The sequence below is a fragment of the Hyaena hyaena genome, unplaced genomic scaffold, assembly GCF_003009895.1.
Source record: "Hyaena hyaena isolate Hyena2069 unplaced genomic scaffold, ASM300989v1 scaffold_765, whole genome shotgun sequence".
NCBI classification, from domain to species: Eukaryota; Metazoa; Chordata; class Mammalia; order Carnivora; family Hyaenidae; genus Hyaena; species Hyaena hyaena.
Window position 1 is genome coordinate 282675 of NW_024081399.1, and position 25003 is coordinate 307677.

Sequence of the window (25003 nt, forward strand, 5' to 3'; positions counted from 1 at the left end):
TGGACTGATGGGGGAAGAGAAAATCACCTGTGAAAAGGAGCCACTTAATGTTCCTTTTTGTCCATTTCCAAATCAAGGTGTTCCCTATAATCTGTTCTGAAGAAAATTTAAAAGTCAATGGCCTCTTATAATTCGGATTCATTACTTTGTCATTTTGAGCTGAATTCTAGTAACTTGCTACTGTTTGTATGTGTATCTTTCCTTCTGCTGTTTACAGATTATAAATACATCTAAATCCTCTTTCTTCTAAGAAAATGGACAAAATACCAATGACTAAAGTTGTACTGCATTTGTCATAGAAGTCCTTTGACAGGTACTTGCTAGTGAAAGACAAAAGCAGAGCCAAGCACTCTATTCGACTTATTAATGTTAGAGGGGCCGTGGTTCCAATTTGATGGCTCTTTATTGAGGAGTCAAAGCATGTTAGGCAGCATAAAGAACACATCGAAACCATGATCTGGATATTAAGGATTTTATGCCCTAAAAAAGGAAGTCCATTAACTCAACTACAGAATGTATCCCTTTCTGTAATCACTTGTGAAATCTTGATTGGGGAACTCATTTAGCTAGCCTTATACTTAGAGGATATTTTTATATCTCTCCAGTTAAAAATTGTGTTGCTGCAAATAACATTTTAAGATACTGTAATGTGACCATGCTCACGTAGATGAAACTATTCCTCGTCAATTGTAAGGTAATTAACAAATATCTCAGCAAGCGCAAAAAACTTGCCAAGGACCCCGAGCAAGGTGACTTCTCAAAGAATAAAGCCACATTCAGTTGGGCTTAGTTTCAGGAAAGCCATCATATAAGGAGAATGGGTGCTCTCCAGAATAACAAAGCAGTTGCTCAGCGAGAAATGGAAGGAAGAGAGGTAAATTTGAGGTTGTCAGGACAGAGTTAAGGTTTTAGTGCTGTTTGAGCCATAGAAGTGTGACGGGTTGGCCATGTCTCACTCTACCAGTCCCTAGTGAGCACCAATAGTGTCCCAGGCCCCCTGCAAAGAACTGGGGAGGTAATGGTGAAAACAGAGTTTTTGCCTTCTGAGATATTTGCAGTCTGGCTACACAGTCAGGGAAACGTAATTTTCATTTGTTCAACAAATATTTATTGAGTGCTCTCTTTAGGCCAGACACTGTTCCTGGGGCTGGAGAGACAGAGTGCAGAGTGAAGGAGAGAGGCAGATATTTCTGTCCCTGTGACCGTATTACAACTGGGATAGACCGATGGCAAATGAGTGTGTGTGTAGACATGTAGATGTCTATCTCTGTATCTATATAGATATGTCTGTACCTACATCTACATCTATACTCAGATAGTGGCGGATGCTATAGAGAACTCTAAAGCATGGAAGAGGGGGAGGGCACGCTAGGTGGGAAGGGAAGGTATGGGGAAACCTCACTAGTAAGGTGATATTTCGGTAGAGACCTAATGATGTGAAGGAGTAAGCCATGTAGATATGGGGATGGGGGTGTGGGGTAGACAGCCTTCCCGAGGGAATGGAAAGTTCGTCGTGAGCATGGGTGCTCGGCACAGTACGCAGAGGTAGGAAAGAGTCACTGAGTCTGACTGGAGCATTCTACAGCATGGTTAGTATTTGTAGATGTGAACATTTCTGCATCAATTAACTCCATCCACATTTTACCCTTACTCATTAATCTGGGATCTCAATGTCCTTGGTCTGTGCCCTCCTTCTCCTCCTCTGTCACCTCAGCCCCTGGTCATATGATTTAGCCTCTCCTGGATTGTGGCCTTGACTTTCTTCTGGTCCCATTTGGAAGGTCCTCCTCGATGGGTGTGTTTCCAGAAGATGTTTGGTTTAATGACCCCTCATGGCCTCTAGCCCCTCTCTACCCACCCACCAGCCTTGCTAGAGGGTCTCAGATAATGTTTGCCTCATGTTTGTTGTGAGATCCAAAGAATAGAACATATGAGTGAGCACTTGATAAGCTATGTTATGTGTTTTATACATGTAATGAAATCTTTAGTTCTAAGGCCATGAGTTCCCTAACAAAAAGATTGCACTGATAGTAATGTCATCTTACAATACCAAAGATACTAAAAGCAGGGAACAGAGAAAAGAGCAGCTAGGCGGGAGGTCTGTCTCTGTCAAGGGTAAGATGAATCACCAGCAAGAAATAGAGTGGCCTTTGGAAGAGTCAGGGCAGCTGGGTTGGGTCCTTTCCATCAGTCTGGGAGAGAGTGCTACATAACTCACCTTCCTCTCTGCCCCTCTATTTCAAACAATTTATAGATTCTTCTTTATTATTCCTCACGCCAGCTGTTTTTCTTCTTCATCTTTCCCCATGCTGGATTTTTTTTCCCTCCTGTTTTCTCAGGACTTTCTATCTTTATGTTTCTCTCCATGTACCGCTTTCCTGCTTCCTCTGCTTTGTTATTGCTTTCTAGTCTTTGCTCCTTAACACTGACCGGATTTTGTGATGGTCCCTGGGAAAGTGGCTATAGAAGCTTGAGGTACAGGTGATCTCAGGAGTCAACATGACCTCTCGGCCTGCTCTGAGAAGACTATCGCTACAGTGAGGTGATTCGTTGAGAGGGGAGCATGTTAACAACGGTGAACAGAGTGATGCATTAGGAGTTAGTAAGTCTGGGTCAAGTTTGGCACGCCTCTAGCCTCATGTAGGTCTCAGTTTCCCCAAAACACACTATACTAATATACTATTGTATATATTGTATAAGTTTGCTGAACTAGATAAATCTAAGAGTTCCGGCATGCTGGATTCTGAAAATGTGATGTCTGTGTGAAACACAAAAAGGATTGCTGTTTGGTTTTAGCAACGGAGAACAGGAAGATGGGAGCTGGTGACGGCGCCATTGGAATCATGTAGCTCACTTGTTTCCTAGCACATTGCATCAGGCTACAAGCCTCAAGGTCTCGAATAAATGCCTGAAAATACAGACTGGAGACCCCGCTTCCCCAGAAAACTTACAACCATACTCCGCATATAGCATCTGCCCGCTGAAAATAACTGAACATATTATGAGCTGACAAACTTTGAATAAACCCTCTTTGTTTCTAAAAGATAGGATTGGCAGATCGCCTGGGATGTGATGAAAGGGGGTAAAGCAACATTGGAGGAAGCCCCTAGAAAGAGTTCTTACAGAAGGGAAGTGAGGAAATCAGTACAGCTCTCAGGTCGCTAAGCTAAATGGTCTAAGTGCTCTATAGTCCGCGAAGCCCTCCATTGGTCAGAATCAAGCAACGCTGACCGTACCTTCAACTTCACCAAGAATTAAGGGACCTATGCTTCTGAAGCAAATGATTTTGTAGCCACAAGACTAAAAATAAAATCTAGGAAATTTGGAATTGCTTTTGTGACATTAGAAAAGTCCTCTTTCTGACTTAATTTTCCTAATCCCCAACTTTGATTGAGGCGTGTTGGGGAAGTTATGAGGCATAAGCTGTGTAGGTGTATATGCAACAAGGAGAGGATTTAACACTGAATGCTGACCAGCGAGTCTGAGCTCAGGGAATGTGTGAATTTGTAGAACTGACTGCAAGTATCCTCCCTACCCATACATCCATGTTCTTGCTGCAGGTAAAGCAGAAATCTGCCATCCAAACCCAAACTCCCAACATCCCTGGGTCTGTATCCACATTCCTTTACGTTCCTCCTGTTACACTGGGGAAGCAGCACCTTCATTGCTACCCAAGGTGGACCCCACAACAGGCATCCCGTTCTCTATCCTGCATCAACCGTTTCTCTCTCTACTGTGTCATTTACATCAGAAACAAAGACCAAGAAAATACGGGAAGGAGATTAAGAGGTACCAACTTCCAACTGTAAAATAAGTCACAGGGATGAAAGGTACAACATAGGATATATGGTCAATAATATTGTTAATAGCTGTGTAAGGTGACAGATGGTAACTATGCTTATTGTGGTGAGTATTTTGTAACATACAGAATTGTTGAGTCACTCTGTTGTGCACCTGTAACTAACACGATATTGTATGTCAACTATACTTCGATTAAGAATAAAAATAAAATTTTAAGCTTCTAGTGTCTCTTATGTCAAAGGCAAGAATAAACTTTTTTTCTTAGCCTTTATCACCTTCTAGTTACAGCCCCATTTCCCAGTTCCTTTTCTCACAGAGCAATACTTTTTGAAGATATATCTCTTCATTCTCAAATCCTTCAATTCCCTTTTTGAAGGCTCGTCTCATTCTTCTTACAATGTTTTTACTTTCTCCTGGCTTCCAAGATGCCACATTCTCCTGTTTATTTCCTTTTACTACTGAGTACCCTGTCGCAGTCTCCTTGGATTGTCTGCTTGCTTCTTCTCTCCACTAGCTGAATACTGGAGTACAGGCCTCCCCAACTATGCGAAAGTAGAGACTTCCTAGGAAGCCTTTCATAAGCCGAAATGACCTAAAGTGAAGAAGCAATTGCCATTAATTGATATGGAAAATTTTTTTAGTGTTTCTAGGCCCCCAAAATAGCCTGTCTTAAGCCTTTCTGATCCCTTAGGACACCTCTTGCTAACAGATGCACAAAATAATTTGGGAGAAAGCACAGATGCTCACATATCAGGCAGCGCCACTGCAGCAGCTCAGCTCGCTCTTTTCACCTTCTTCCTAAAAGTGAAAATCCTCCTCGGTTAGCAAAAGCAGGTACTAATGGAGGTCTCTCGTAAAAGTTAAGTGGCATACCCCGCACTTCCAAGAAGCTGTACCTGCAATACCTGTATCTGCAATCTTCCACCGGCCCTCTACTCCCTGCATCCTTCCCTGATCAATTCCAATCCATTTTGTGTCTCGACGTACACCACGGGCACCAGCCTTTCCCTTCAAGCTTTGGACTCGCATGTGAGACTGCCTAATCATCGCCTCCACTTAGATGGTGAAGTGGCATTTGAGACCTCACATGGTGCAAACAGAGCTCTTGATCTATGCTCGCCCGCGCCCAACCTCTCCGTCACAGTCTTTTCCTTCACAGGGCTGTCTGCTCAGCAACCCGGGTGAGACAACTTGACGGTCACCCATTATCTCTTCTGTCTTCCTCGCTCCCCACATCCAGTCCATCAGCGAGTCCACAGGAGCCTCCAAAATCTGTTCTGCACCCAACCACTCCTTTACTCTGCTCTGTACCAGTGTGAGCCACTGTCACCAGCTCCCTCCTGTGCTCTTGTAATGCTCCGGCCAGAGCTCTCTGCTCTCCTCCTTGCTGCTTTCTAGCTGATTTGCCACTCAGTGGGCAGAAGGACCATTTCAGAAGTTAGTCAGACCATCCATTCTCCTCTGCCAAAGCTTCCGGTGGCTTCCCATTACCCTTCGAATAACATGTGGACTCTTAGCGGGGCCTACAAGACTGTAGGATCGGGCCTTGGTGACCTCTCCCCAACCCTTGCCTTATGTCCTCGGTCTACATTGATATGTTTGTCCTCAAATAGGCCAAGCTCGTTTCCATCCTAGGACCTTTGCACTGCTTGTTCCCTTTTCTATCTGTCATCCATTTTCACCACTCTTAGCCACATGCACATAGTGAGACTGGGAGAGGAAAGCAGATGCATTAATCTGCAAATTCACTCATAACTGATCCCCTACTCGTCTCTTTTGAAGAGAAGCTTCCTGAGTTATATGTTACTCTTAGCTTTCTACCTTGCAGTTACTTTAGAAGAGCATTATGTAGCGGAGCCTGAGTGGCTCAGTCGGTTAACCGTCCGACTTCGGCTTAGGTCATGATCTCACGGTTCGTGGGTTCGAGCCCCGTGTCGGGCTCTGTGCTGACAGCTAGCTCAGAGCCTGGAGCCTGCTTCGGATTCTGTGTCTCCCTCTCTCTTTGGCCCTCCCCTGCTCATGCTCGCTCTCTCTCTCTCTCTCTCTCAGAAATAAATAAAACATGAAAAAAAAGAAGAGCATTATGTACCATAATCAAAAGCATGGTAAAGGTCATAATGTTTGTAAAAATAAATTCCCTGCACCATGGCACTTGGATTGGCTTTTATTCGACAGGAATGCTGTAGTATAATTGATTTTTTGTTTGAGCCTCAGTTTCCTTAAATTAAAATGAAAAAAATAATATCAGATAAGAAAGTAAATAGAATAAGGAAGTTACGCATCCACAAGTTTTGGAAAATTTCGTTTTATGAAACATTTTGCTGAATATTCCTGGGTTGGATTTGATAGTCAAGAAAACTGATCTGATTGAATCGCAAAAGCCATTTACCATGAATGACCTCTTTTTTTTTTTGAATAGTTAATTGTCAAGTTGGTTTCCATATAACACCCAGTGCTCATCCCCACAAGTGCCCGCCTCCATGCCCATCTCCCCCCTTCCCTCTCCCTCCCATCAGCGCTCAGTTTGTTCTCAGCATTCAAGAGTCTCTCATGGTTTGCCTCCTTCCCTCTCCCCCACTATATTTTCCCCTTCTTCTCCGCCACAGTCCTTCGTTAACTTCCCTCTTTTGTTCTTTTCGTTTTCATTCCTTTTCCTCCTTCCTTCCTCCCTACACCTCCCTGTGTTTCTCTCCTTCTTTCTCCCTTTCTCTCTCTTTTCTCTCTTTCTCCCTTTCTTTTCCTCTTTCTCTCCCTTCCTTTCTCTCTCTCTCTTTCTTTGCTATCAGAATTGATTAAATCAAGCACATTCATTTGGGATGGCACCGTCAGGCAAGGGATGAGCCCATTTGTGTGACTAAATTGGGACCACCATGGTCAATACATTCATTGACCTTCCTTAATTCTTTTAGTCTGAACAATTGCCTCAGTAGAATTCTAGCAGGAACTTAAAATCTCAAGATCAATTGTTTTTTACAGTATCCTTCAAGAAAGCTCCCATGTCAGTTGACATTGGGTTCCCTAACATCATATTATGATAGCCAGTCAGCTATCTCAAAATGAGTTTAATCCAAGGAACTTTGGAAACCACATCTAGGATCTGAAATAAAAGTTGACTTGTAAGCAAATGGGTCATACATTATCGATTCCTGTTTAGGAAAAAACACAACAGTTGTAATATCAGTTTATTCAGTTATTCTAAATACAATTCCTCCCCCTTTTTTTTTTTCGAAAGAAGGGAAATTTCCCAGAGACTTACACACCTCTTGTCCTTTACAAATGCATTTCACATACTAAAGCAAACCATCTGTTACCCCGCTAATTTTGCCATGATGAAAATTACTATTATAACGAGACTAGCTTTTTTAAGCATATATGTTTATGTATGTGCATACAAATGTGCACAGCAAGATAAGCTTTTGGAAATTTTTTTCCAGCTTTCGAGGTGGATGTGGGTCCCCTGAAACACAGACCTTGTTCTACTGATTAGCATCAAGGTGTAAGCTTGGTGGGCTTTGGTCCTGGTAACATCAGGCAGCCTTTTCAGCAAAAAAAAAAAAAAAAACAAAAAAACAAAAACAAAACAAAACCAAAAAAAACACAGCTGGCCTTTGCATGGTGAAGCTGAGGTTGGAATGAAAGGAGCACAAAATCTCAGGAAGGTACATACATTTTTTCCCCCAAACAACTCTTGTAATAAGAATTTATGAAGTGAAGCTGGTCTTGGGAGACTGAGAATAGAATGAATGTAAGGCAACTAGAGTGTGAGTTTAAAGCAAAACGGAAACTCTACCATCCTGTATCAAATGCAAAAAACAAAAATGTAATGGGAATAAGGAACATATCCTTGTAAGTGCAGTTACCTCTTAACGACATTTTGAAAAGGGAAGGTTGGTTTTCATTAACATTTTTTTCTGAGTTATGTGATCATTTGAGCAAGAAAAAGGTCTGAAACATACTTATTTTTATAAATCACAGAGGGAGAAACAAGAAACTAGGAGCACCAAAAATAACTGTATTTGATTAAAATTTTAAAAACTTTTCGCTCTTACTTTTTCTCTCTTCTTGTTCTCCTCGACCAGTCCCTGAACCTACCCCCTTGCATGTAAAAATATCATGAAAATAAACAATGTCTGGCCTCTTTTCCCTGGGTTCTGTTTTCAGTTATGTCATCAGCTACAGGACTGAGGTGCTTCCAGTACATACTTTAAGAGACGGTGTGAAATGGAAATCAAATCCAGGTTCAAATCCTTTCTCTATAATACAGGGCACCATACCTAATTTCTTTGAGTTGCCTTTCTTTTTTCTTTTTTTTCATCAACGAAAAAGGGCAATAACCCCTACCTCACAGAAGTGTTGAGGGTTGAATTGGAAAATGCATGGCAGGTGCTTAGTTCATGGTGAGCGGCTGAACAGTGAAATAGTCATAACCGAAATGTATTTGGGTACAGTATTCTGTACTTGAGTCCTTTATCAACACACTGCTATTTATGCCCCCAAACCGTACCTTGCTGCAAAGTTTTATATGAAACTGACAAATAACTAATTTAACGATCACATCATTCCTGTTTCCAATTGCCGTATCTATCCTAGTTTTCTTTTTTTTTAATTTTTAATGTTTATTTTTGAGAGAGAGAGGGAGAGAGAGAAGGGGGGGGAGAGTGAGAGAGAGAGGAGAGCGCGAGAGAGAGCGCACAAGCAGGGGAGGGCTGAGAGAGAGGGAGACACAGAATCCGAAGCAGGCACAGCCCGATGGGGGGCTTGAATTCACAGACTGCGAGATCATGACCTGAGCCCAAGTTGGACCCTTAAGTGACTGACCCATGCAAGTACCCGTCTATCCTAGTCTTCTTAAACGTGCTTTTAATGTTTTTTTTGTTTGTTTGTTTATGTTGCCACATGTGCAAGCTAAATTCTAATTAGTCTATTGAATGTATTAGTCATTTTTCTTTCCTAAGTGATAGGACCCACAAGCCTGGAAGAGATAATCTGTGGTTATGGAAGAAGATTCTAGAAAGCAGAGCAGATCTTTGGAATGTGCCAACTTCTATACCAAAAGCAGTTCCTCTCCAGCAGGCCTGTTCTTGGGGGTGAGGCTCCAGCAGTGTGATCGTTTTGACTGCTGTGTTAATTTGATGACTTTTTGATGAGACCCCCTGCCGTGCAACTCCTTATTCTGTCTGCTTCAGCTTTTAGGGATATTAACTAACATTAATTGGAGGGATTTTTTTCAAGTATTCCTCTTGTTTTTTCATTTTAGATTATCGATCATATTTAAATTGAGCAACTCTTCAGGTTAAGACTTTTTTTTCTTTCCCAAGATGATAGGGAGTTCAACCATACACTCATTTATTTTCTTAATTTATTTTTTATGTGTTTTCCATAAAATTTACACTTTTTGGCATACAATTCTATGAGTTCTGATAAATGAATAGAGAGATGGGAAAATCACCACAATTAAGATACAGAGCAGTTCTGTCACCCCAAAATACTCTCGTTTGCTGCCCTTTTGAAGCAAAACCCTCTTTTCTCGACTCCAGCGAGCACTAATCTGGCCTCATCCATATCATTTCCTTTTTCCAGAATGTCATGTAGGTGGGATCATACTGTATGTAGCCTTTTGAAGTTGGCGTATTTCACTTAGTGTACTACTTCGGGGCCTCATTCATACTGGTCCGTGTATTCGAGTTCACGTCTGTTTATTGTTCCTTCATCAGTGAACACGCATTTAGGTTGTTTCCACTTTCTGGCTATTTTGAATAATGCTACCATAAATATTCATACGCAGGATTTTTGCATGTGGACATATGTTTTTATTTATCTAGGGTAAATACCACAGAATAAGATTGCTGGATTACACAGTACCTCTAATTTTAGTGTTTGGAGGAGCTGTTGAACTCTTTTCCAGAGTGTCCATAGCATTTTGCATTCCCATCAGAACTGCACAAGAGTCCTATTTGTACCACATCCTTGACAACACTTGAATTATTTTACACACACACACACACGTATGTATATGTGTATAGAATTATATATGTGTGTATGTGTATATATATATTCTTTTTTTTAATGTTTTATTTATTTCTGAGAGAGAGAGAGAGCATGAGCATGGGAGGGTCAGAGAAAGAGGAAAACACAGAATCCGAAGCAGGCTCCACGCTCTGAGCTAGCTGAGAGCATAGAGCCTGATATGGGGCTCGAACCCATGAACCATGAGATCGTGACCTGAGCCTAAGTCAGAAGCTTAACCGACTGAGCCACCCAGGTGCCCCCGTGTATATATATATTCTAATCCATCTATTGACTTTTTTGATTATATCTCTATGTTATTGCCTTTAGTGGTTGCTCAAGGGGTTTCAACATGCATATCTACCATTCACAGTCAAGTTAGAGTTAACATTTTACTTCCTCAGGTGAAATGTAGAAGTCTTACAGCCACACAGGTCTATTTATGTTATCCCCTTTGCGTTATATGTATCACACATACATACGTTGAAAATGCCACCAGATAATGTAGTTTTTGCTTTCGACAGTGGTATATATTTTGAAGAACTTAAGAGAAAAATAGTTTATTATACTTATGCAGACATTGGCCGTTTCTTTCTTTCTTCCTTCATTCCCCAAGTTCCAAATTTCCTTCTTTTATCATTCTCCTTTCATCTAAACAACTTAATTTACCATTTCTTTTACAGAATGTCTGCTGGCAATGAATTCTCTTACTTTTTCTTCATCTAGGAATGTATTTTGCTTTCATTTTTGAAAGGATATTTTCATTGGATATAGAATCCTGGTTTGACTCTTTTCTTCCTTTTTTTTTCCTCATGGCATTTTAAAGACATTAATTGTCTTCTGACCACCATGGTTTCTGATGAGAAACATTTAGTCATTTTTACTGAGGTAATGAGTCGCTTTTATCCAGCTGCTTTCAAGATTTTTTAATCTTTATTGTTAAAGTTTATGTACTTGAGAGTGAGAGAGAGCGTGTGTGCACAAGCAGGGAAGAGGCAGAGAGAGAGAGAGAGAGAGAGGGAGGGAGAGAGAGAGAGAATTCCTGTGCTGAAAGCACAGAGTCTGACATAGGGCTTGATCTCATGAACCGTGAGATCATGACCTGAGCCAAAATCAAGAATCAGAGGCTAAACCAATTAAGCCATCCAGGCACCAACTCCTTTGAAGATTTTTTAAAATTTATCTTTGGGGGTGGGCCTGGGCGGCTCCGTCGATTCAGCATCCGACTTCGGCAGCTCAGGTCATGATCTCACGGCTTGTGATTTGGAATCCCATGTTCGGCTCTGTGCTGACAGCTCAGAGCCTGGAGCCTGCTTTGGATTCTGTGTCTCCCTCTCTCTCTGCCCCTCCCCTACTCATGCTCTGTCTCTCTGTGTCTCTGTCTCTCTCTCAAAAATAACTAAACATTAAAGAACATTAAAAAAATAAAATTTATCTTTGGTATTCAGCATTTTAATTATGCTGAATCTAGTTTTGGTTTTCTTTTAGCATACCTTATTTTTATTTTGCTGAGTTTCTTGCATGTAAATGTATGTCTCCAAACAAATTTGACAAATTATGAGCCATTTGTTTTTCAAAATTCGGGAGTATCTTTCTCCGTCAATCAGTGTCTTTTTGAGACTCTAAGCTACACTTTCTGTCCCTCAGGGTCTTTTCAGTTTTTCACTACTTTTTTTTCCTTCAGATTGGATGAGACTTACCGATCACTCTTCAAGTTAACTGAGTCTTTCTTCTGTCATTTTAATTCTACTCTTAATGCATATATGTTTTATACTTCAGTTCTAAAATTTCCATTGGGCTTTTTTTTTAAAATTTCTTTCTTTTCTGAAGACTTCCACGTTTCCATTAATTTAAAGATACTTCACTTTTATCTTATGTAACGTGTTTTTAATAAGTGCCTAAAACCCTTTGACAATTCCAACATCTGTATCTTGTCGGTGTTGGCATCTGTTGAATATAATTTTCTCTGAGAGTTAGGTCTGATTTTTCCAGTTCTTTATAGGTTGAGTAATTTTAGATTGTATCCTGAACATTGTGAATATGATGTTGTAAGACTCTGGGGCCTCTATGGAATGTAGATTTTTGTTCCTTTGCTTCAGATGGTTGGTACTCAGCCTCATAGGTAGGCACAAACCACAAGTTCTGCCTCACCTTCTGTGGGCAGTGGTTACAAAGTCAGTTGAGGTTTCATAACCATTGCCATGGTATTCGGGTATGTCTCATGTGTGTGCCCCTCGGGGGTTAGTTTGAGGCTCATGTGGTGGCTTGAGGGTTTGTTTGTTTTGTTTTGCTTTTTGTTTTGTTTTTTATTTTTGAGAGAGAGAAAGCACGAGTGAGGGAGGGGCAGAGAGAGAGGAAAGAGAGAGAATCCCCAGCAGGCTGTGTGCTGTCAGCACAGAGCCCAATGCGGGGCTCAAACCCACGAACCGTGAAATCACGACCACAGCCGAAGTGGGAGGCTTAACAGACTCAGCCACCCAGGCGCCCCCTTGTGGTGGCTTATATCATAGTTCAATGGTCAAGCTGTGCCTCTTCGCTTCTCTTTTATGTGTGTGTTGCTCAGGGGCAAGTTGGAGAGGTGGCTTACTTCATAGACAGAATTAGAGGATCCCTGTCTCGAGCGCTCCCCTCTCCAGGACTTCCCCCGCACTTTATGGCTCTCAGCGGCCCCTTTTCCTATTTCCTTTGGTCAGAATGTTGGGTTTGTCTCGGAGTCGTTGTCCCCCTCAGGCTTCCCTGCAGTTTTCTGCCACTGGGCCTTCCCTTGAGGCAAGGAAGTGAGACAAAATAGCTTCCCTCAGAATTCTTCGTATTCCTTCGGCAACATATCCTACCCCTGGGCCCAAACCTCTTCTAAAGGACGAAAATAAACCCAGGCACTTCACTACCATTTTAGTCATTCTTCACCTTCTGACTCCTCTCTCCAGTCTTCCTGCTATTATTTACTTTGCTTTTCAGAGTTCTCTGGCAGTGACTTCTTGGACTCTCGTCACAATGTTTAGCTATCATTAGTGGGACAGACGGGATGCAGTGAGCTTCCTCCAGATTGGCGGGCATCAGAAGTTCTATCCGTTTTCCTGAAGTGTGTTCAATTTTCAATTATCTGGATCACTGAGCTTGTGGCTACGCTTCCGTCCTTTATATACAGAGCCGGCGCTGCGTATTTTCCTGAGGATGGGTAAGGAAGCGTGAATCAGGTGTCAAAATAATTTCTGTCTTAAGCAACTGCAAATAAGTCATATAAGTCTTTCTGTCTTTTCACAGAAAGGAGTTCTTGCAACAGGATCGTCTCCTGTGACAGTGATTCATTGTAACCGTCTTTCTTGGTCATTGGCACTTACCAGTCTGTGACAGCTACATGTTATCCATATAGCATCTCGTAGGTGGCCATACGAGAAACCCAACCTTTCCTCAGAAGGACGTGTCATTTCTGAGATTATTGCACTGCAGGTATAGGTCAGCACTAACCATCCTTCCTCTTACCCCTATTCTTACATTTCCGTTGCAGTTGGAAATAGATTTTATGGCCATATGTCTATACGTAGGTATGTATGTAAATGGCTATGTACACACATCTATTAATTGGCCTTGATAAGCTTTTATTGTCCCACCCAGTTCTCTACAAATGTCTCTGACTTTGATTTGCTTCTGAAGGGTTATGGTGGTGTCTTTATTCCTTCTTTATACTTCATACTTACTTGATTGAGGAGAATAAACAAGCACTGTATGGGAAACTAAAGGCAAAGCTATTCACTCAACAAATATTTCTCGAATTCTTATTATGTGTTACACATTGTTTTAGATAGATACTGGGTATGGCGCTCAGTATAAAACGATCAAGACTGTGTTAGTGGAGCACACATTCTGGTAAGCAGAAGAGATAGCAATCACATAAGCAAATATAAATAGCCAAGCAAATCATCAACTAGTATTAAGTGCCACATAGAGAACTTAAATTGGGCAATGTGAGAGTAAGTGCGGATGATTGATTTAGGATGAGTGTTTAAGGAACAATGAGAAGAAGGAGCCGGCCATGAAAAAAATCAGGAATGAGAGCATTGCGTGCAGAGAGAGAGAGAAAAAAAGTAAATGCACATAACCTAATGTGACATGGAACCTGGCATGCATGAGTAACAGAAAGGAGAGTATAGTTAGGTAATAGGCAAAGGGTTAGAAATGATGCCAAAGAGAAGGACATGGGCTAGATCACATAGGGCCTTTATAGGCCATGGGGTGCGTTTGGATTTCTCTCCAGATGTGATATGAAGTCTTTGGAGAGTTTGATTAGGAGGCAAATTGGCTATTATTTCCATATTAAAATCTCCTTTATAGCTCTGTGAGGAAGCAGGGCGACTGGAATCTGTGGCGGGATTTATCAGTTTATGATGGTGCTTTAAACAAGGTGTGTAGCAGAGAAAACAGTGGGAAGCAGTTGGATTTGATATGTTTTTGGAGACAGAGGTGGCAGGCTGGATGTGGAGAGTAAGAGAAATAGAGGAAATGAAGGATGGGTTCTAGGCGTCCGGCCCAAGCAGTTGGGTGGATGATAGTTTAATTTATTAAAATGGGGACCACAGGAGGAGCAAATTGGAAAGATACATTTTCGCCTTGTTAAGTTTGAAATGCCAATTGGATACTTATGTGGAGATGTTGAGAATGCAGGTGGGTATAGGAGACTGGAGTTAGGAGAGATCTATGTTGGAGACACAAATAGTCACCCGGGCACAGATGGTACGTACATACAGGAGACTAAATGATCTCACCTATGGATACTGACGAGCCCTAAGGACTGGACCTGGGCACGCCACCATTTTAGAAGTGAGGTACCAGAGGGACAGCCAACCAAAGGAAACTGAAAAGGAGTGGCCAGCAACCCAGAAGGAAAATCAGGGAAGTGGCAGTGAAAACTAAAAATTACGTAGGTATATATGACTCAGTGCTTTGTAGCCGTAGACAAATTTCTCATCGCAAACAATGCCTGATGGGAGGGAAGAGAACCCTTCTGTTTGGGTGGGGGGGTGTCAGTAGGAAAACCCCAAAAGAGGAGGAAGTATTTTGGCTGAGCCCTGAAAGAGTAACAGAATGCTGATAGGAACAGGAAATGGAACAATTTCCCACACTGAGGAAATAGCATTAACAACAGATCAATAGTAATGAGTTATCAGAGTTCGCTAACATTCATGCTTACTGTCTGTCAGATTCTGATGAAAGTGCTTTTTAATCCTAAAACTATATCTACAAGGTAGGTACAATTTTCATTCTGTTTTTAATTTTTTAAATTTTTGTTCAGAGGGGTGCCAGGTGGCTCAGTCAATTAAGCATCCGACTTTGGTTCAGGTCATGATCTCACAGTTTGTGAGTTCAAGACGTGCATCGAGCTCTCTGCTATCAGTACACACCCTGCTTCAGGTCCTCTGTCCCTCTCTTTCTCTGCCCTTTTCCCCGCTCACACACCGATGCATGTGTGCTCTCTGTCTCTCAAAAGTAAACATTAAAAATTTTCTTTTGAGAGAGAAGGAGAGATAAAGGGAGGGGGGAGGGAGGAAGAGAGGCAGGGGAGGGGGAGGGGGGGAGAGAGAGAGAGAGAGAGAGAGAGCCTGAGCAGGGAAGGGGCAGAGAGAGAGGGAGAGAGAGAATCCTAAGCAGACTCCATGTCCAAAGCTCAGTCTCACAACTGTGAGATCATGACCTGAGCCGAAAACAAGAGTCAGAGGCTTAACGACTGAGACACCCAGGTGCCCCTCATTCCCATTGTTTTTAGATAAGGAACTAATGCTCAGAGAAGTTAATTAGCTTACCTTCTAACTAATTAAAGAACTAGTAAGTGGTTGGAGTCTTGGTGAAAACCTTGGAGATCTGATTCCAGAGTCTGTGTTCTAGGCAGCTATGCTAAGTAAATAATACAAAGACAAAAAGAAAGAAAAGAAGAAGGAAGGAAGGGAAAAAGAAAATGAACCCAAGGAATGTCCCTAAATAATGGAAACTCCTAGTAAAGGCCCCACGCTATAAAATAAAGTAAGAAAAACTGGAAAAGCATAGGCTTTGTACTAATGGTCATGGTTGCTCTTTTCCAAATTCTTTTACAAAATTTGTAGAAATCCATCAAATGATAAGATCCTTAGATCCTTATAAGATCCTCAGAGACTATTCAGAATACCCCTTTTTTCATATTTGGGGAATATATTATTTGGGGAATGTTAGCATAAAGGCTAACAAAAGTCCCTCAAATGCACTGATTTAAATAATATAAAAGTTTTTCCTTCTCATGTAACAGGATGACTAGCCTAAGGTGGCAGAGTAACTCTGATGCACACAGTGATTCAGGGACACAGGACCTTCCCACCTTATTATAGTACCAGCTGTCGTCTGCATGGTCAAAGCAGATAGGGGAGGTGGGTGGGGGGATGGTGAAATAGGTGATGGGTATTAAAGTATGCTGATCATGATGAGCACTAAGTAATATATACAATTGTTGAGATACTATATTGGACACCGAGACTAATATAACACTGATTGTTAACTATACCGTAATTAAAATAAAAACAAAAATAGAATTACCATGCGATCCAGTAATTCCATTACTGGGTATTTACCCAAAGAAGACAAAAACACTAATTTGAAAAAATATATGTACCCCTATGCCTATTGCAGCATTATTGACAGTAGCCAAATTATAGAAGCAGTGCAAGCGTCCCTAGATTGTTGAATAAATAAAGAAGACATGGTGTGTGTACACACATACACACACACACACACACACACACACAGAGGAATATTACTGAGCCATAAGAAAGAAAGAAATCTTGCCATCTGCAACAACATGGCTAGAGCTAGAGGGTATACGTCTGCTAGAGAAAGACAAGTACTGTATGATCTCACTCATATGTGGAATTTAAGAAACAAATAAACAAAGGAAAATGCAGAGAAACAAAAAGTCAGACTTAACTAGAGAGAAGAGACTGGTTGGGGGAGATGGGTGAAATAGGTGAAGGGGATTAAGAGTACATTCGTCATGATGAGCACTGAGTAATGTATGAGAAGCCCTGTATTTTTTACACCTGAAACTAATATAACACTATATGGTAATTATACCAGAGTTAAAAATAATTAATTTAAAATATAGGAGATTTGCAAATAAAGAAAATTAACTTTAACGATATATATCTTGCATATGATACGAATATGCCCATTAAGTGACCGGTATGATGTGTTTTGAGAAATAGATCCACCTATGGACGGACACTGCAGTTAAAGACCAGTTCCGCCACCCTCCAAGCTCCCCAAGTCCACATTGAAGTCCGTCACTACCACCACCCCAGTGTAGTTCCAGGCAGTCACGGATCTACTTTCTGACAAAACTGGGTTTTTTTGTTTGTTTTTTAATTTTTTTTAATATATTTTTTATTTATTTCTAGGAGAGAGAGAGAGACAGTGTGAGCAGGGGAGGGTCAGAGAGAGAGGGAGATACAGACTCTGAAATAGGCTCCAGGCTCTGAGCTGGCAGTCAGCACAGAGCCCGACACGGGGCTTGAACCCACGAACCGCGAGATCATGACCTAAGCGAAAGTCGGACGCTTAACTGACTAAGCCACCCAGGCGCCCCGAAACTGACTGTTTTTTTTGTTGCTGTTGTTGAAGAATTTCATAGAAATAGGATCATAGAGTAAGTATTCTTTTGTTCCTGACTTCCTTTGCTCAGTATAACGTGTTTGAGATTCAGCTTATAGTTTTATACGTATCAGTTTATTCATTTTCACTGCTGCAAGTCCTTCATTGTATGAATATACTTCAATTTGTTTATCTTTTAGCCAGCTGGTGAATATTTGCATTGCTTTCAGTTTAGGACTTCTATGCATACAGCTGCTGTTAATGTTTGTGTGCCAGCCTTTTGTGAGGGCATGTAGTTTTATTTCTTATTGGGTAAATATCTAAAGAGTGAACTTGCTGGCCCAGAGTGTAAGTGCAAGTCTAGCTTTTAAATAAATCATTACATTGTTGTCCAAAGTAGTTGCAGCTATGAGTGTTCCCATTGCTGAACATCCTAGCCAACAGTTGGTATTAGTCTTTATTTTTTGCATTCTAGTAGGTATACAGTGGTGTCTCATTATGGTTGTATTTTGTTCTTCCCGATGACTAATTATTTTACCATATGTTCTTGTATTTACCAGCCATTCACATATCAACTTCTGTGAAGTGTCTGTTCAAATCGTTTGCACATTTTTATCGGGTTTGTCTTTTTATTGTGTTGTAAGAGTTCTTTATATATTCTAGACAGAGGTTCTTTTGCAGGGACCAGTAAGAAATTTTCTGTCTGTAGCTTGCATTTCATTTTCTTAACAGTATATCTTTTAGAAGCAACTTAAGAGCAACTTTCTTTGGTTTGATGAAGCCCGATTTATGAATTTTCTGTACGGTTCACTGTTTGTATAACTCAAATACAAATTTTGGTATCCCAAGACCTTCTCGAAGTTTTAGGGCTTTAACTTCCACATTCGGGTATATGATACATTTTTAGTTAAATTTTTTAGATAGTGTGAAGGAAAAGTTGAAGTTTATATTTTTTTCATATTCATATCAAGTGGTTTCAGCCACATTTGTGGTAAGGACGATCCTTTCCTCCCATTGAGTCACCTTGGCACTTTTGTCAAATATTAATTACCATATATGTGTGGCTCCATTTTTGGACTCTCTATTCCTTTCGATATATTTATATGTTCTCTCATAGGGTACCACACTGTCTCTTGAAATCAAAGATTCTACGTCCTCACACTTTGTTCTTCTTTCATAATTTTTTTGACTCTACCAAGTCCTCTGCATTTCCCATAAAAATTTTAGAATGAGGGACGCCTGGGTGGCTCAGTTGGTTAAGCATCCGACTTCAGCTCAGGTCATGATCTCATGGTTCGTGGGTTCGAGCCCCTCGTTGGGCTCTGTGCTGCCAGCTCAGAGCCTGGAGCCTGTTTCGGGTTCTGTGTCTCCCTCTCTCTCTGACTCTCCCCTGTTCACGCTGTCTCTCTCTCTCTCTCAGAAATAAATAAAACATTAAAAAAAATTTTTAGAACTTGTTGATTTCTACAAAATAAGCCTTCTACCATCTGGAATTGCATTGAATCTATAGATCAGTTTGGAGAGAACGGACATCTTAACAATATTCAGTCTTTTAATCTCTGAACATGGCATTTCTTTTTATTTATTTAGATCTATTTTATTTCTCTTGGGCACGTATTAGATTTGCCAGTGCCTAGTTCTTACATCCATGTTTGTAAGTTTATTTCTAAATGTTTTCCATTTGTAATGCTATTATGAATAGTAAATTTAAGTTTCCTTTTCTAATTTTCCATTGCTAGCATGAACAAATCAAGTAAGTTTTTATATTGTCCTTGGGCACCACAACCTTGCTAAATTTCATAATTACTTCGAGTATTCTTTTGGATGTATTGGAATTTTCTTTGCATGTGATCATGTAATCTTCAAATATAGAGTTGTACTTCTTCCTTGTCTGTTTGAATGACTCTTTTTTCTTACCTCATTTATTAGTTAGAATGGCCAGTAAATTTATGATTAAAAGTGGTGAGGGAAGATATATTTAATTTGTTTCCAGTCTTAAGGAGAAAGTGTTCAGTTTTTCATCATTAATGACATTAGGTGCTAGCTTTCCATGGATGATGATATATAAAAATGAACTCAAAATGGGTGGTGGATTCCACTACTAGAAATGATTAATAGTGGCTCTAGATTCTTTTTTTTTTTTTTGCATATAGTCCATTTTTCTAGTACCATGTATTGAAAAGACTATCTCTTTCATTTTGTTCTGCTGATCTATATAATAATTCAGATCTATATTTGCACAACTGTTTCTCTATATTGATGACCAGCCTTATAATCAAATAGTGTAAATGCTCCAACTTTGTTTTTTTTTAAACCTTTTAGCTACTGTAAGTCCTTCCAAATTGACAGCTTGTCAATTTCTTCAACATGCCCCCTGGAATTTCAACCGAGATTTATTGGATCTATAGATCAATTAGGGAAAAATAGACATCCCAGCACTTATTTTTGTTAAGTTTGTTTATTTAGTTTGAGAGAGGCAGAGACAATGTGAGTGGGGGAGGGTCAGAGACACAGGGAATCAGAGAATTCCAAGCAGGTTCCATACTGCCAGTGCAGAGCCCAAAGTGGGTTTGAACTCAGGAAACCAGATCATGACCCAAGCCAAACCAAGAGTGAGATGCTTAACTGACTGAGCCACCCAGGTGCCCCTGGGCACCCTAACATTTAGTCTTCCAAACTGGGAACCTGTTATACAGCTTCTTTTAGTTAGATCTTGAATTTCTCGTAGCTATGTTTTGTGGGATTTGCTATACAGGTTTGAACATATATTGTTAAATGTATCCAAAAATAGTTCATATTTTGATGACTTTGTAAGTAATATCTGTATTTCAATTTCTAATTTGTCTTGCTACTATATAGAAATACAATTGATTTACATATATGGACCTTGCATTTTCCACCCTTGCTATCCTTGCTTATTTGTTCTGGAAGCTTTTTTCCTTATAATTTTCTACACATGTGATCATGTAACCTGTGAATGAAGACAGTTTTATATCTTGCTACCAATGTGTATGCCACTTTTTTGGCATTAATGCACCGTCTATCTTAGGGGGAAAGCATTCAGTCTTTTTTAATATGCTGTTAGCTTTAAGGTTTGCTAGGTGTTCTTGGTCAGATTGTGCTATTTCCATTGTATTCATTCCTCGTTGGCTGTTTTTAACATGGATGGCTGTTAGCGTCCGTCAAATACTTTTTTACATCCTGTGGAAATGATCATTTTCCCCTTTTCGCATGGAAAATTACACCGATTAATTTTCAAATACAAAACAATCTTAAATTCTTGAAATAAGCTCCACTTGATCATGATGTGACCTTTTTTTTTTTTAATGTCGCAGAATTACATTCGCTAAAATTTTGTTAAGGTTTTTGCATCTATGTACCTGAGAGATATTTGTCCAGTTTTCTTTGGCTGCAATGTCTTTGTGTGGTTTTGGTATTCAGGTAATGTTGCCCTCATTGAATTAGTGAGAGAGTGGTGCCTCCTTTTTTATTTTCTGTAAGAGTGTATATTGAATCGGCGTGGCTTCTTTCTTAAATGTTTGGTAGAATTCACCAGTGTAGCCATATGAGCCTACAGGTTTCTTTGTGGTCAGATTTAATTTCCGAATATTTGGGGATTTTCTAGATATCTTTTTCTTATTGATTTTTTCATGCATTCCTGTGTGGTCACACAGCATATGGCCTATGATATTATTCTTTAAAATATCATAGTATTGAGTCTTGTTTATGCTCTATCCATTTTAATGTTGCAACATGCCTTTGAAACAAACCCATGTCCTTTTCTTCATGGTGGAGTATTCTACATACATCAATAGGTCAAGTTGCTTTTCTAGTCTTCTAGATCTACTGACGTGTCTTTCTCTTCTGTCAATTGGCAAAGTACGAGTGATGAAATCTGCAACTATTATTATGGATTTGTCTATTTCTCTTTTAATTTCTATCAGTTTTTGCTTAATCTATTTTGAGATGTATAAACATTTTGAATTTGAGGTCATTTCAAGAAATTGGTATCATCATGAACTATCTCTTAAGTTTTTATTCAATTTCCAGTTAGCGAATTCACAGTGTAATATTAGTTTCAGGTGTACAATAATAGTGACTCAACACTCCCATACAACACTCAGTGCTCATCACAAGTGGCCTCCTTAATCCCCATCACCTATTTCACCCATCCCCCCCCCACTCCCTCCCCTCTGGTAACCGTCAGTTTGTTCTCTATAGTTGATTCTGTTTCTTGCTTTGCCTCTCTCTCTCTCTCTTTTCCCCCTCTCCTCATCTGTTTTGTTTCTTAAATTCCACATAAGAGTGAGATCACACGGTATTTGTCTTTCTCTGACTTATTTCACTTAGCGTCCTACTTTCTAACTCCATCCATTAAATATAAAGATACAAAGATCTTTATAACAAAGATGTTAACACTGAAAGAATAGAAATATATATCATACAAAAACAAATCATGAGAAAACTAAAGTGCCTGTATTAATAACAGAGAAATAGACTTCAGAATAACAAATGCTATTATAGGTAAAAAGAGATAGTTCTTTGCCTGGTTCCTCATGATTTGTTTTTGTATGACATATATTTCTCTTCTTTCAGATTTAACATATTTATGTCTTCATATTTAATGTCTGAGGTTTAGTTCATGTCCTCTGAGAATCAGATGCCAAGGCAGAAGCAGACATGCAAAAAATATATTAGATGAAACACCCGTGAGGGAAAATCATAAGACCGTGGTGCAGGTCTGATCCTCGTACTCAAAGTCAAATGGGGCGAAATACACAGTAACGTTGTTTAAAGTACCACTTCAGTTTGTTCTCAGCATTCAAGAGTCTCTCATGGTTTGTCTCCCTCCCTCTCCCCAACTATTTCTCCCCTGAGGGCTGATGGGAGTGGGGGAGAGGGGAAGGGAGGTAATGGGCATGGGGGAGGGCACTTGTTGGGATGAGCTTGGGTGTTATATGTAAACCAGCTTGACAATAAACTAAGAAAAAATAAAAATAAAGTACCACTTCAGCCGTATTTACAAAGTTCCCATTATCCATGAATATTATATTCATTTAGTAATTTTCTTTATAATCTGCCCCCCTTGAAAATGTGTTTTAAAAGGAAACAAATCAAGCACAGATGGAAGAACTTGCCCTGATTGTTTCCCGAGCCAACTTGACCCATGACCACGTTTAAGGGGGCTGAAAGCTAGGGCTCCCGAGAACACAGGAACGGGCAGCAGGAACACTGTCCACCTTGGAAGAGGTGTGTGCCCGCTCACCAGTCTGCTCATCTGCTTCCCTGTTCCTTCGTTCCTTCCGCCTCTCGTGTGCCAAACCCAAGGGCCCTGGATGCCCCTCCCCCAGGTTTAAACCCTGTCAGCTACCCCGGCGCTGGCCAAGAACCAACTGCCCCTGGACTGTGCTGCCTGACCTGTTTGGGTAGTGAAGGATTATGCATATAATACTGCAGTAATTTCACATATGGCTAAGAGTGATGTTTCCACACTGGTGTCACTTCTCTCATTTCTCCTTTCCATGAATGTTCTACTGGCCAGTAAGTACTACAGCACATCAGGCATATACACAGGGAAGACCTTTTCAACATTGGATTCTAATCTTGACCATCATCCCACCTAAACGTACTGTTTGTGAGATCACCCTCACCCCCTTATTTTAATAAACTCATGTTTACCCTCTTTATCATCTATGTTTGCCATGTTGGCATATACACATCTGAGGCCCTAAATCCCTTCAGGATTTTTTAATGTTAATCACTAATATCCCCCATATTCATTTTCTTAATGTTGTCTTGTGTTTCCTTTTGTAGCTGGTTTCGGAAGATTATCAGGTTGTATTTTCCACTCTTTCATCATATTTGGCGTCTGCAAGTATATTTATTCCCATGCTTGGAGATGCCTTCTACCTTGAACAAAGAACACATTCAGCTGATAGATAAAGCTGCAGTGTAGAAATTCATACCCTGTTGCCTCAGTAGACAAATATTACTGACTATCCACTAAGCTTGCCCGGTACTCTTCTGGGCCCTGCGAATACAGTGACAGGCAGGACATGTGATGTCCTTGATCTCACAAAGCTTCCATTCTACATGGAAGTGACCAACATGTGACCAAATAAGTGTCACAAAGTAATAAAAGACAGAGTAAAACAGGGGGGTGATATTGTAGTCTGACAGGGCTATTTTATTTCTGGTCGGGGAAGTTATCTCTGAGGAGGTGACATTGGAGCCAGACCTGAATAATAAGGAGCCAGTCACGTGAAGTTCTGGGAGAAGAGCTTTCCACAGAGAGTGATCCTCTACTGCAGATGCCCTCCGGTGGGAATGAGTTTGAACTTGCTTGAGAGCGAGAAAAAAGGAGCAGAGGGGGCAATGGGAAGAATGAGAGAAGATGACTTTTAAGAGGTCAGCAGTAGCACAGATCGGAAGCGGGCCATAGCGGTCCTTGTGAGGACTGTGTATTTCATGAGAAGCCCCCTGGAAAGTTTTAAGTAGAGGTCTGGTGTGATCTGATTTGGGTTTTATGAAGGTTCACTCCCTTGGAACCCTTTTCCCAACCAGAGCTGCCTTCTCTTCCCAGGCCTCAAACAGCAGTAGGAAGGAGGGAAGAAAACACTACCCATGTTACAAAGTCTTTGAGTTTCTTGTCTGAGTCATATGCCCCTTGGTCTTCACCAACAATCATTGAGCGCCACAGGAATACACAGAAGAGAACTTTGGGCAGAGCATTTGGCAAAGCACTGTGATATCTGTTCCCAAATGAAAACAGCAGCCTCCTGTGAGAAGGCAGGTCTATTTTGGTTCTAATCTACAGAGGTGTGTTCAGGGGAACGCTAGGCAGATTTGCGGCATCCCGGCTGAGTACAGGGTTACAGATTTGTTGGGAAAGATGGTTGACTCAAGAAAACAGAATTAAACTGTAGCTCTAAATGTCACCTCCAATTTGTGTGGCATCTCTGTCACTGATGCTGTTGTTTTCTGCGATTTCTCTTTGATTCTGAAGTTTGTTTCTAAGATGGCAACCCGAGTTTCACACAACCTGTAATTTGGAAATGTTCCATCCTGTAAATGGTACTTTGCTTTCAGCAAAAGCATTTATGTGTCAAGTGGCAAAACAAGAATGTCATGAAAGAAGGTGAAGTTCTCCATTAAAGAGAGAGAAATTGGGTAAAGACCTGCTAATGTATACCGCAGAAAATAAAAGGGATGGTGAAATGAACATGCCTATCAACTTCCCCTTATAATACAGTGATTTTCAAATGTTAGAGGAGCATTTGTGAGTCTGTGTCATCATAGTGGAATGGTGCCAGAAGGTTCTGTTTTCAGAAGGTCAGAGTTCCACAGCTGCTCCATCCGTATATTGAGAATTGGTCTTTAATCTTCCAGCTTCTTTGTAGTTCTGACATCACGTCCTTTCCGGTTTTGCTATTATGGAAACATGCCTGAGGCTAACACTGTTACTTGTGACACTTGTCCTCTCTTCGTCGTCACAACAACATCAATAATGATAAGAATTATAATATCTGAGCTACTGTTTATAGAGTGCCAGGCACTTTGCAGCATGATTTCATCTAATTTTCAAGAG